The sequence below is a fragment of the Gymnoscopelus microlampas genome, assembly GCF_963454915.1.
Source record: "Gymnoscopelus microlampas genome assembly, chromosome: 18".
NCBI classification, from domain to species: Eukaryota; Metazoa; Chordata; class Actinopteri; order Myctophiformes; family Myctophidae; genus Gymnoscopelus; species Gymnoscopelus microlampas.
This window is the reverse complement of record NC_139955.1, coordinates 48,889,810-48,900,708: the sequence shown is the minus strand read 5'-3', so window position 1 is coordinate 48,900,708 and position 10,899 is coordinate 48,889,810. Positions and strand designations below refer to the sequence as shown.

At 40.9% G+C, this 10,899-nt stretch overlaps 1 protein-coding gene across 1 annotated transcript in view; it reads right to left on the bottom strand.

Moving 5' to 3' along the window:
- The window catches only part of LOC311034136 (uncharacterized protein), a gene marked incomplete at its 5' end in the record, with an annotated part of 210,172 nt that overhangs the window by 137,922 nt on the left and 61,351 nt on the right, over positions 1-10,899 (bottom strand). The window lies entirely within an intron of this gene.

Sequence of the window (10,899 nt, the reverse complement as noted above, 5' to 3'; positions counted from 1 at the left end):
ATGGGAACTCCTAGATGGGAATGATCTACAAAAACGATTTTCACCCACTTTTGTACCTTGTAAACCTGTGATGTGACAATAAACCTGATTCTGATAGTATCACCAGCCCCTTTAAACCACTAACATCACTTTACAAATAAGGTATCACTAAGATTTTGTCATTGTAATATCCTTAGCTTGGACTTAATTCATTAAAAAAATATTTTTTCCAAGGGACTGAACAGTATCTTCAGCGTGTGTTTGCCACACTCTGCTTCTGCTACTGGCAGTGTTTAATAAAACTATAAGTGAAATTATATATATATATATATATTTAAAGATCACATCCCTGGACTAAACAGAGTCAGTGGATTCATCGGTTTGATTAGAGACAATAAGGAACAGGTGTGTGTGTGTGTGTGTGTGTGTGTGTGTGTGTGTGTGTGTGTTGTGTTGTCAGTATGAGTGCAGTGTGTGTAATAAATGGGACACGTTGCTCTGTGTGCCCAAAGAGAGAAGCTGCAATACGTTCATTCTTGCAATTCCTACAATAGAAATAAAGGCTAGATATAAATACATCAATAAATTAATAAATAAAAATAAATCCGTTCCAACCATTCTGTCAACACAAGCTCAGTGCTAAGTGTTAAACACAAGTCTAAGCTTTAGTCTTATTTTACAGGACATTTATACTTCTCCTTCATCAAACAATATAGATTTTTAAAGGTTTGGGGTTTTCTGACTGTCGTGTTATTGAATAACTTACGCGTGAGTCCAACTGTACTTATTAACGTGGTTAACTAGTATTAAACTCCTTCAACATGTCCCTCACTCTCTGATCACTACAGCTGTGTTGATCAGGCCGGTCGTGCTCCCAGTGACGTCATCGCCCGTCGACCCTGTAGTCTTTCTTGCAGAACACAATCACACCACACTGACCACTTCAGATCCATTACATTCAATCACCACAAGTGATAAGATTGAGATCATTATGAATTATGTTTCTCTGAGAACATCTGACCCTCATCTGTCCTAAAAAGTGAAAAAACACATGAAGAGTTTAAAACAATAGCATGTGTGTTCATGACAATCTAGTCCCCCCACCACACCACCCCCCCCCCCCCCCCATCCTGTCTCTTATAGCTGTAGTTTCCATATGACTCAGAGTCAGAAGTGTGATAAAAAACATCCTCTCATCATGCAGACACAAGCCACAGGACTCTGTCAGGCTTTTACTACGAGGGTCTGAATGTCACGTGATCCATGAAGCAGATACACAGAAAAACCACAACAATACACAACCTCTACACATAGACACACACATCACACATGTACACACATACGTATACACACTTCCAAGAAGAGTGTGTGTGTGTGTGTGTGTGTGTGTGTGTGTGTGTGTGTGTGTGTGTGTGTGTGTGTGTGTGTGTGTGTGTCCTCAACTGCCCTGTAGGCCTATCAGACATCATAATGTGTCCTGTTGACTTCTTTGATGTTTTGATCTTCCTTCATTGTGTTTTATAACTACTGATATGATGGTGTATTATTTATTACTATTACTTTACTATAGACAATTCATTGTTTTGTTCATTTGCATTTACAGTAATGTACTTAACCTACATATATACATATTTACAGTAATGTACTTAACCTACATATATACATATTTACAGTAATGTACTTAACCTACATATATACATATATATATACTGTACAGTAATGTACTTAAACTCATGCAGTTAGAAAAAAATTGAAGACTATCAGGAATAATTAGATCAGAAGCTAAACGATATGATATGACACACATGTAGGCAAACATCAATACAATATTTATTTGCCCAACATTTGTCATCATATATAAAAGAACGTCTATGTCTTTTAAAGGATCTATTGCTTGGATGCATATTATAGACATGATGCAAATACAAACTGATTTGTATTTATTGTTCAGTAAGATGAATTAGTAGGAACCTCAACGTCTGACCTTTCTGCAAATGTGGCCTCAAATTTGCATATTTATACTATCATATAATATCAATGTGTATATTTATACTATGAAGCCTTATGTCTCAGGAGGCGACAGATGAACCTCCTTATTTACATCAATACGTGAAACTGTGGCCAAACTGGCAACCACACTGAGACCTAATTCAGCTCTATGTGTGTGACTGAAAATAAATACAAATCAGTTTGTATTTACATCATGTCTACAATATGCATCCAAGTGATAGAACGTTTAACATCTTTTTTATTTTATATGTGATGACACATGTTGGGCACATACATATTTTATTTAAGGTTTGCCACTGTTGTAATAGATTTGTCATGGAGAATAAGTCATTCTAATGACAGATATGTATAGTTTGAGGCATATTATACTGTAAGTCTGCTCTGAGCAAAACCCACAGCCAAAAAAAAAAAAAAGGTTTAGAGAATCAGGCACATACTATAACTATAGCTTACTGTTACTGTACACTTTTAATACATATTCAGGGCTCACTCACCAGCCAGGTTTACATAAAGGAGAACAGTGTGTTCAGCTTAATGCTTTAAAAACTAATAATACAAGTTAAGTGTATTTAACAGGTAGTCAGTGCAGAGAGGTCAGAGGTCAGAGTAGAGGAAACATGCTTTCTGTTCATAACATCAGTCAGTGTGTGTGTGTGTGTGTGTGTGTGTGTGTGTGTGTGTGTGTGTGTGTGTGTGTGTGTGTGTGTGTGTGTGTGTGTGTGTGTGTCAACATTAGACTCTAGTCTAAACCTGTCTGAAGCAGCAGAACTTAGTTAGACAACAGCATCAATGTGTTGATATTAATGTTATTTCTAATACAAACATATGATTGTAGGCTCACAATTAATGTCAAAATAAACTATAAATGTATTTTTTCTTCTAACTGTGTCAGAGTAAACGTGTCGTCCCTTCATAACTGGTACTGTTGACAAGGACACACATACCCCCCCCCCCTATAAGTGCAACATACAAAGGCTATTTCTATATAAGGAAACTAAATGTTAACCACAGATGTTCATGTGTTTTCTGAGAACAAGGTCTCTCTGCCAGTAAGTTTCCTGCTCTCTAGGTAGGTGTTGTTGCTGTGTGTGTGTGTGTGTGTGTGTGTGTGTGTGTGTGTGTGTGTGTGTGTGTGTGTGTGTGTGTGTGTGTGTGTGTGTGTGTGTGTGTGTGTGTGTGCGTGCGTGCGTGCGTGCGAGAGAGAGAGACAGAGAGACAGAGAGGGGTAGAGAGAAAGAGAGAGAGGGGGGGAGAGAGAGAAAGAGGGGAAGAGAGAGAGAGAGACAATAACACATGGCTGTATGTTGTAGTGTTACACCTCATCTTGACTGACAAGCAGCCAGAGGACACTATATGAAGTTCTACTGTTCATGAAAAGCAAACAAGACAAAGTTATACATGTGTTCTGTCTAGGGTTGGGTACCGAAATACGGTTCCAAGTAGGAACCGATAAAGAAATGGTCGGTACCGGGTACCCATGAAAAATATGTAATTTCGGTTCTGCATATCGGTTCCTAGATGCGCTAAAAGCCGCTCAAACAAAGGCGTTTATAAGTCCTACACAAACAGCACAATCTGAGCAAAAATCACAAATCCGGTAAAACACCATTGTATGGAGATGTATACATCAGTAGCGTCTCTGTATGGAGGAGTAGAGCTGCTGCTTCTCTCTGGGCACACTCAGCCCAGCCACATTCCTCCCCGCATCGCCCCCCCTCCCCTCACTCTGAACTGAAGTAGTAAGAGAAGGAATAGACCCCTTAACAGACGACGTCATACTGGCTGCGTGCAGCCAGTATGCGCGCAACGAAACCCATTATATCAGGTCTCGTTAGGACGCGTCTCACTAGCCAACACACACAAGAGGGGGTTGGGGTGTGCTGAAACCAGTGCACCCCGAAACAGGTTGGGAATTGATTGCGTGAAACAATCACCTGTGCGTCCAGGCTCAATGTTAGTAAACAAATAATTGGTCTATAGCTTGCCCTGCAAACTTTGTAACCAAGATTTGCTGTTGTCAACTTGAAAACTAGAATCCACATGTCAGAGGGTGTACCGTTAGTTGGAAAACCAGCGCTAGTTAAGAATTCGCGCAGGGCAAAATAATTAACACCAGCTGTGAACGCTTCTGTTTGATTGTGTGTGTGTGTGTGTGTGTGTGTGTGTGTGTGTGTGCGTGCGTGCCTTTCAAAAATGAAACTGAAAGTGACTTCTTCAAAAGGAAGGAATGGCAGACCTAATATTATTAATGTATTTTGGCTGTGTGTGCAATAATGCAACTGCAGACATTATAATGCCTTTTGCTAGGCTTCAATATTTGTTTTAATTTCTTGAATATGGCAGGGTAATGTTTTGAGGCATATTGTATTTTATTACTACATTATAGTAAATCAATAATTCTACACAATGAATAAATATGTTTTAAATAACTGATCTCAATATGGACCCATTATAGTTATGATAAGTTTTGCCATAATCATGTAGCTCTACAACAGAGGCACAGCCATGGCAGCAATGGTACAATAAAACGTAAAAAAAAATGTATATATATATTTTTTAAATTAATAATTTCCGGCTATTCGGTTTTCTGCCAAGTGTTTCCTGTATTCGGTATTCGGTTTCGGCCAAGAATTTTCCATTCGGTGCATCTCTATTAACTAAACATTTTACCTTATTTTTTTTTTACCATTTTGGAACCGAAATATGGAACCGATAGGAACCGGATCCGATAAGCAGAACCGGAACCGGACTCGTAAAAATCCTAACGATACCCATCCCTAGTTCTGTCTGTCCTCTGCTCAATTAAGCACCGTACAGTGGGCCTCCACACACACACACACACACACACACACACACACACACACACACACACACACACACACACACACACACACACACACACACACACACACACACACACACACACACACACACACACACACACACACACACACACACACACACACATTTAATAAGTAATTATAAATGTTTTGGTAGAACATGATTCGTCCCAATTGTAAATAATGGTGATAGTTGTTGTCAGGCAGAAACCTCTGATCTCCAGATCTTAACTTGATCAGCGTCACACAAAAGCATCAAAAGTAGCAGATCTACAAGCGAAGTGTTTTGAGCTTGTAGATCTGATACTGACTTAATATAGAAGCATCTCAATCAGTCTGAACCTTCAATCCTATTTTATACTTTGAAACATGTTTGAAAATAGCAGATCTATAACAATGTGTCCCATCACCACACATTGTGAGCTTGTAGATCTAGTTTTTGAAACATCTTGAAAATGTGGGGGGGTAAATTTGAATAATAAAAATACAAATCTTCTTAATAATAATAAACTGTATTTGTAGCATCTTTCATGACATGAAATGCAGCTCAAAGTTCTTTACAGAGCAAGAACACAATTACAGAAAAAGTACAAATAATTTAAAAAATAAAGCAATGGGTCCCTGGCACAACATATGTATGTTCAGATGGGGGTCCACGGCCAAATACATGTGATAGTAATTTATATAAATACATATTAATTTGATGTCCTTGACATGACAATGTTTGAGAACCACTGGCCTACAGCACCAACTAGTGGGCTCATCCAGTAACACTTACTGGACCACTTACATTACAGTCATTTAACAGACACTTTTATCCAAAGAGACAATAAGTGTATTCAACATAGATAGAGAACTAAACTACTAATCACCAGAAGTCTGAAGTGCATTCTCTTCTAAAACAAGCAACTAAGAGTATACCTAGTGCAAAGGTAAAAGTACAATATATCAGCTACATACTTTATTAAACAGATGAGACAAAATAGGAAAATCAAATGAGCACGAGCTAAAACAAATAAGTGTATCAAATACACAAGATTCAACAAAACAAGAGCTTGTACAACTAAGATATATAACTGTGATTCCACAGAATCACTCTGATTCCACAGAATCACTCTGATTCCACAGAATTACTCTGATTCCACAGAATTACTCTGATTCCACAGAATCACTCTGATTACACAGAATTACTCTGATTACACAGAATTACTCTGATTACACAGAATAACTCCCATAAGGTTGGTTGTACATGTAAAGATCTGAGGCAGAGGCGTGGCATAAAGTATACATTTACATAGTTTTATTTCACAGACAGGAAGCAGCAGTAAATAACAACGTATACTAAATTAAATCATAATAGAACAGAACATGATACTAACCAATCATACCAGACCTGGGTTGGGGGGTTACCACAGCCCCTTTCGGGACCCTGTTTACCTTTTTTGTATTTGGGAAGGCGGTATCCAGGGTCCCTTGTTGCTCAAACCACTCTCTCTCGTAGTCATGGCTACCACTGTCCCGCGTTGTGATTGTCATGCAAGAATGTAGGAGCTGGCCAATCAGAGGCAGTAACGTAGGACGCGCAGCTTGTCAGTCACCGCGGGGAGGCGGGACATGGGCAGTGGAGCAGAGTGTGAGAGAGGAGCTTAAGTTTTACTAAATTATTAAAAATGTTAAACGGCATCGCCGATCCGTGCGGATTAATGCAGCTTTCTGACGGGCTACTATTGCTCTTGTGGGAACCTTTGAGAAATGTCTGCAACTTCTAAGCGACGAGCTATTAGCCCGAGACCAGACAGAGGTAGCCGCGACTACAAGAGAGAGTGGTTTGAGCGACAAGGGACCCTGGATACCGCCTTCCCAAATACAAAAAAGGTAAACAGGGTCCCGAAAGGGGCTAGGGGTTACCAGTGAGGGGACACGGACACCCAACCTGGTGTGGAGGAGACCCCCACAAACTGCAGCAACCTCACACCAAGAAAGAGGTGGACAGAGGACAGCCATCACCACCAGGCAGCACCACACCCAGCCTGGGTCCACATAACGTCCTAAACCAGAAATAAAACAAAGACTTCAATCAAAGTGAGACAAAACAACACAAACTTAATGTCAGACCCATATGGTCAGGCTGGCCCTTGAGGGTTCCGGTTGGGTTTGCTCAAGGTTTCAGCCCAAACAAAGCAGCAGAGTCGTCAGTCACTGCAGTCTGCAGTGTGGTAGGAGGTAGGTCTCTACAACAACACAACCATGCAGTTTATTGCCATGTCCTCCTGGCTCATCTGAAGCGCATCACCGATCCTGTCCTTCGGGTACAGAGCAAACCGATCCACGGAGGACGCCGTGAACATGGCTCTGCACTACGCCCTACACCAGGGGTGTCAAACTCAATTTGATGTCCGGGCAAGATTGGTCAAATTGTGACTTGAGGTGGGCAGGAACCAGTTGCGGACACACATGCGCGCTCACGCATTCAGTTATACAGCATTGTTTTTCAATCTGTTGTCTGAACTTGTCTCAGAAAACAAACAATGCAATTTGTAACAATAATAATAATTATAATAATTATAATTATTATTATAAACCATTTTAAGTAGAATAATTCAATTTGAAGTTAAACAATACCTGGTAATTTGTGTGGGTTGTTAAATAATTACATTTATAGAACAGTGGTGTAAAGTAACTAATTACATTTACTCAAGTACTGTACCTAAGTAAAGATTTGAAGTAGTTTTACTTTATTAAAGTATTTCCAATTTCCAGAACTTTTACTTCTACTCCACTGTTCTCCACTCCACTGTTCTCTTCTCCTCAGCTTTCAGGTAATGGTAAATAGCTGTTCACCTGTGGCTCTTTTTATGCGGTATTTGACGACGTAGAAGAGGACACCTTATGTTAATTTACATGGCTATGGCTTCAATTGCTTGCCTATTGTTCTTTACAGAAGGAGTTTCACTGCAGCAAGTGGGGAGGGGGGAGAGTTCTCATGTCTCATATATATATATATATATATATATATATATATATATATATATATATATATATATATATATATATAATATAGACATAAAAAAGTTAGAGAACCACATTATAACAACATAAGTGTTTCAGAAAACTGTTAGCATTTAGGAGACATTTGTCAAGATTTCCATGATTTTTCAAAAATAGCAGATCCACAAGCAGATCCACAATAGCAGATCTACTTTATATCTGCTATTTTTGAATAGCCAAATAAATCTTAAAATTACAGAGATGCTTTCCCCAGATAGAATGTTAAATACACTCTGAGTTCAAATAACACTGAGGATTTCACTGGGCAAGCTCCTGAGAAATAAAAGAAGCAGCTTTGATACATTTATTTTTTAACACATATATGATTAATGCTTCTAACTACCTATTATATATATATATATATATAATATAGACATAAAAAAGTTAGAGAACCACATTATAGCAACATAAGTGTTTCAGAAAACTGTTAGCATTTTGGAGACATTTGTAAAGATTTCCATGATTTTTCAAAAATAGCAGATCTACAAGCAGATCCACAATAGCAGATCTACTTTATATCTGCTATTTTTGAATAGCCAAATAAATCTTAAAATGACACAGATGCTTTCCCCAGATAGAATGTTAAATCCACTCCGAGTTCAATTAACACTGAGGATTTCACTGGGCAAGCTCCTGAGAAATAAAAGAAGCAGCTTTGATAGATTTATTTTTAACACTTCTAAGTCACTTGCTGCTTCAGACAGAGAGAGAGAGAGAGAGAGAGAGAGAGAGAGAGAGAGAGAGAGAGAGAGAGAGAGAGAGAGAGAGAGAGAGAGAGAGAGAGAGAGAGAGTCTGACTCCTGTGTGAGGATCAAAGAGTATAGCCATTACTACTCGACTAGTAGTTGAATAGACTCTTAACGAGCCAATCAGCCACAACATTCCACAGCTGGGGAGAGACAAAGCGGGCCATCAAAGGTACTTGCTGGAGCCAAGTAGCAGCGAGTCAAGGCAATGTAAACTCCGAATCTATGTCTGTTAGATGTAGTATCAATTTACTATTTTTAAAAGTATTTCCTGGGCCGCCATGAACCTTTTCCTGGGCCGCAAAACGCCCGCGGGCCGCGAGTTTGACACCGCTGCCCTACACCATCTGGACACTGCCGGCAACTATGCCAGGATCCTGTTTGTCGATTTCAGTTCGGCCTTCAGCACCGTCCTACCATCTATCCTGGAGCACCAGCTGTCCCTGCTGCAAGTTGCTTCCGGCAGTCGACATGGGTGGTCGCATCGATGATCGCTCTCGCGTCCTGCGTCCTCGCATACCTTTCCTTATCCTCATCCTGTGGATTATGGATTTACACCTCAACTCCGCATGGATTATACACCAGAAGGATATGGAATTATACGAGACAGAAAAGGTAGAATCACACAATGACTTCTACCTAACTACTGGAACCGAGAAAAAACACCCAGGTTATGGAACCACGGCGATCCACTCGACTCTCACAGCCAACCCGAAGCGAAGAAACAAACCCCTGAATGGTAAATGTAATCGGAAGACGTACTTCTGTTTAATTCTACTACTTTCCGGAGACGTTGAAGTTAACCCTGGCCCTGTGACCACAAGGCAATCCGCTCGGCTCGCAGCTGAAACCAACAGGCTAGCGGCAAACGTTACCACAAGCAACGGGGCAAAACAACAACAAAGCCATGCTGGAACAAAGAACTTCCGGAGCACCGGAGCTAGCCTAGCCAACGTTGCTACCGAAGCTAGCCTCGACGACAACACCAACGGCTTCCCACCAACTCGACTAGGCGAATCAACCCAAATGATCAACCTAAACACCGACGTCGTATCCACCGCAGCCGTCGACGAGGACGCTTGCACCGACGCACAACGGCGATCAACCGGGAGATGCAGCGTAGCCGAGAACGTGGAACCAAGGAGTCACCTAGCTGTTTTCACCGGAGCAGAGACCTTGATGCACCGCTACAAACCTACGGTTCGTTCCAGGGCCAGGGTCCCAGCAGAGACCGTGATGGGACCATTAGCAGAGGCCGTGCTGGGACCTCCGCGCCCCATCCCCCCCCAACCCCCCAACCCTCCCCAATCCCCCAACCCCCCCCAACCCCCACTGCTGGCTGCCCACGACGGAACAATGGCTTTGATGGACACTACACCCCCCTCCCCCCCCGAGACTGCTCCTAAACATCTCTCAGTGGATAAACACCTATCCATTGAAAAAATGATCAAATCGTTTGGCGTTGGCTTGCACATGATACATCTTAATGTGAATTCTCTAGCAGGAGACAAGCTAACACAAATCAAGCAGATGTTTTATGATGGTAAGGTTGACATTTTAACTTTCTCTGAAACAAAACTTGATCAAGCGATAACTGATTCTGTGATTGAGATTGAAAACTACAAACTCTTCAGGAAAGATAGGAACAGAAACGGGGGTGGTGTTTGCATGTATGTTCATACTGACAATGTCTGCATCCTTCGGGAAGACCTGATGGATGAAAACATTGAAGCTGTGTGGGTCGAGATCATTTTTAAACATGCCAAACCTGTGCTAGTCGGTACCATATACAGACCTCCTAACCAGACTGATTTCTATGATAGACTTGATGAATGCTTAGCTAAAGTGGACCATGCGGAGACGATTCTTCTTGGTGATTTTAACACTGACATACTCCGCAAGGAAGCGTCAGTGTATAAGTCATTCAAGGCGTGTTGTGATCGGCATTCACTCCACCAGCTGATCACTCAGCCCACAAGGCTGTGTGTTTCCTCTCAAACTACCATAGATCTCATTCTAACAACGGACAAGGAAAAAATCCTAAATAGTGGTGTTTCCACCTGTGGCATATCTGATCACAACATGATCTTCTGCACCAGAAAGAAACGTAAACCTAAGACCGGTTACCACAAAACAGTCACAATCAGAGACCTCAAAAATTATAAGAGTGAGGACTTAGATCACAGACTGGAGGAACAGGATTGGTCCGACGTTCTAAACAGCACACAGGTAGACGAATCCTGGCTTTGTTTCAAAACCAAATTCATCCAAATTTT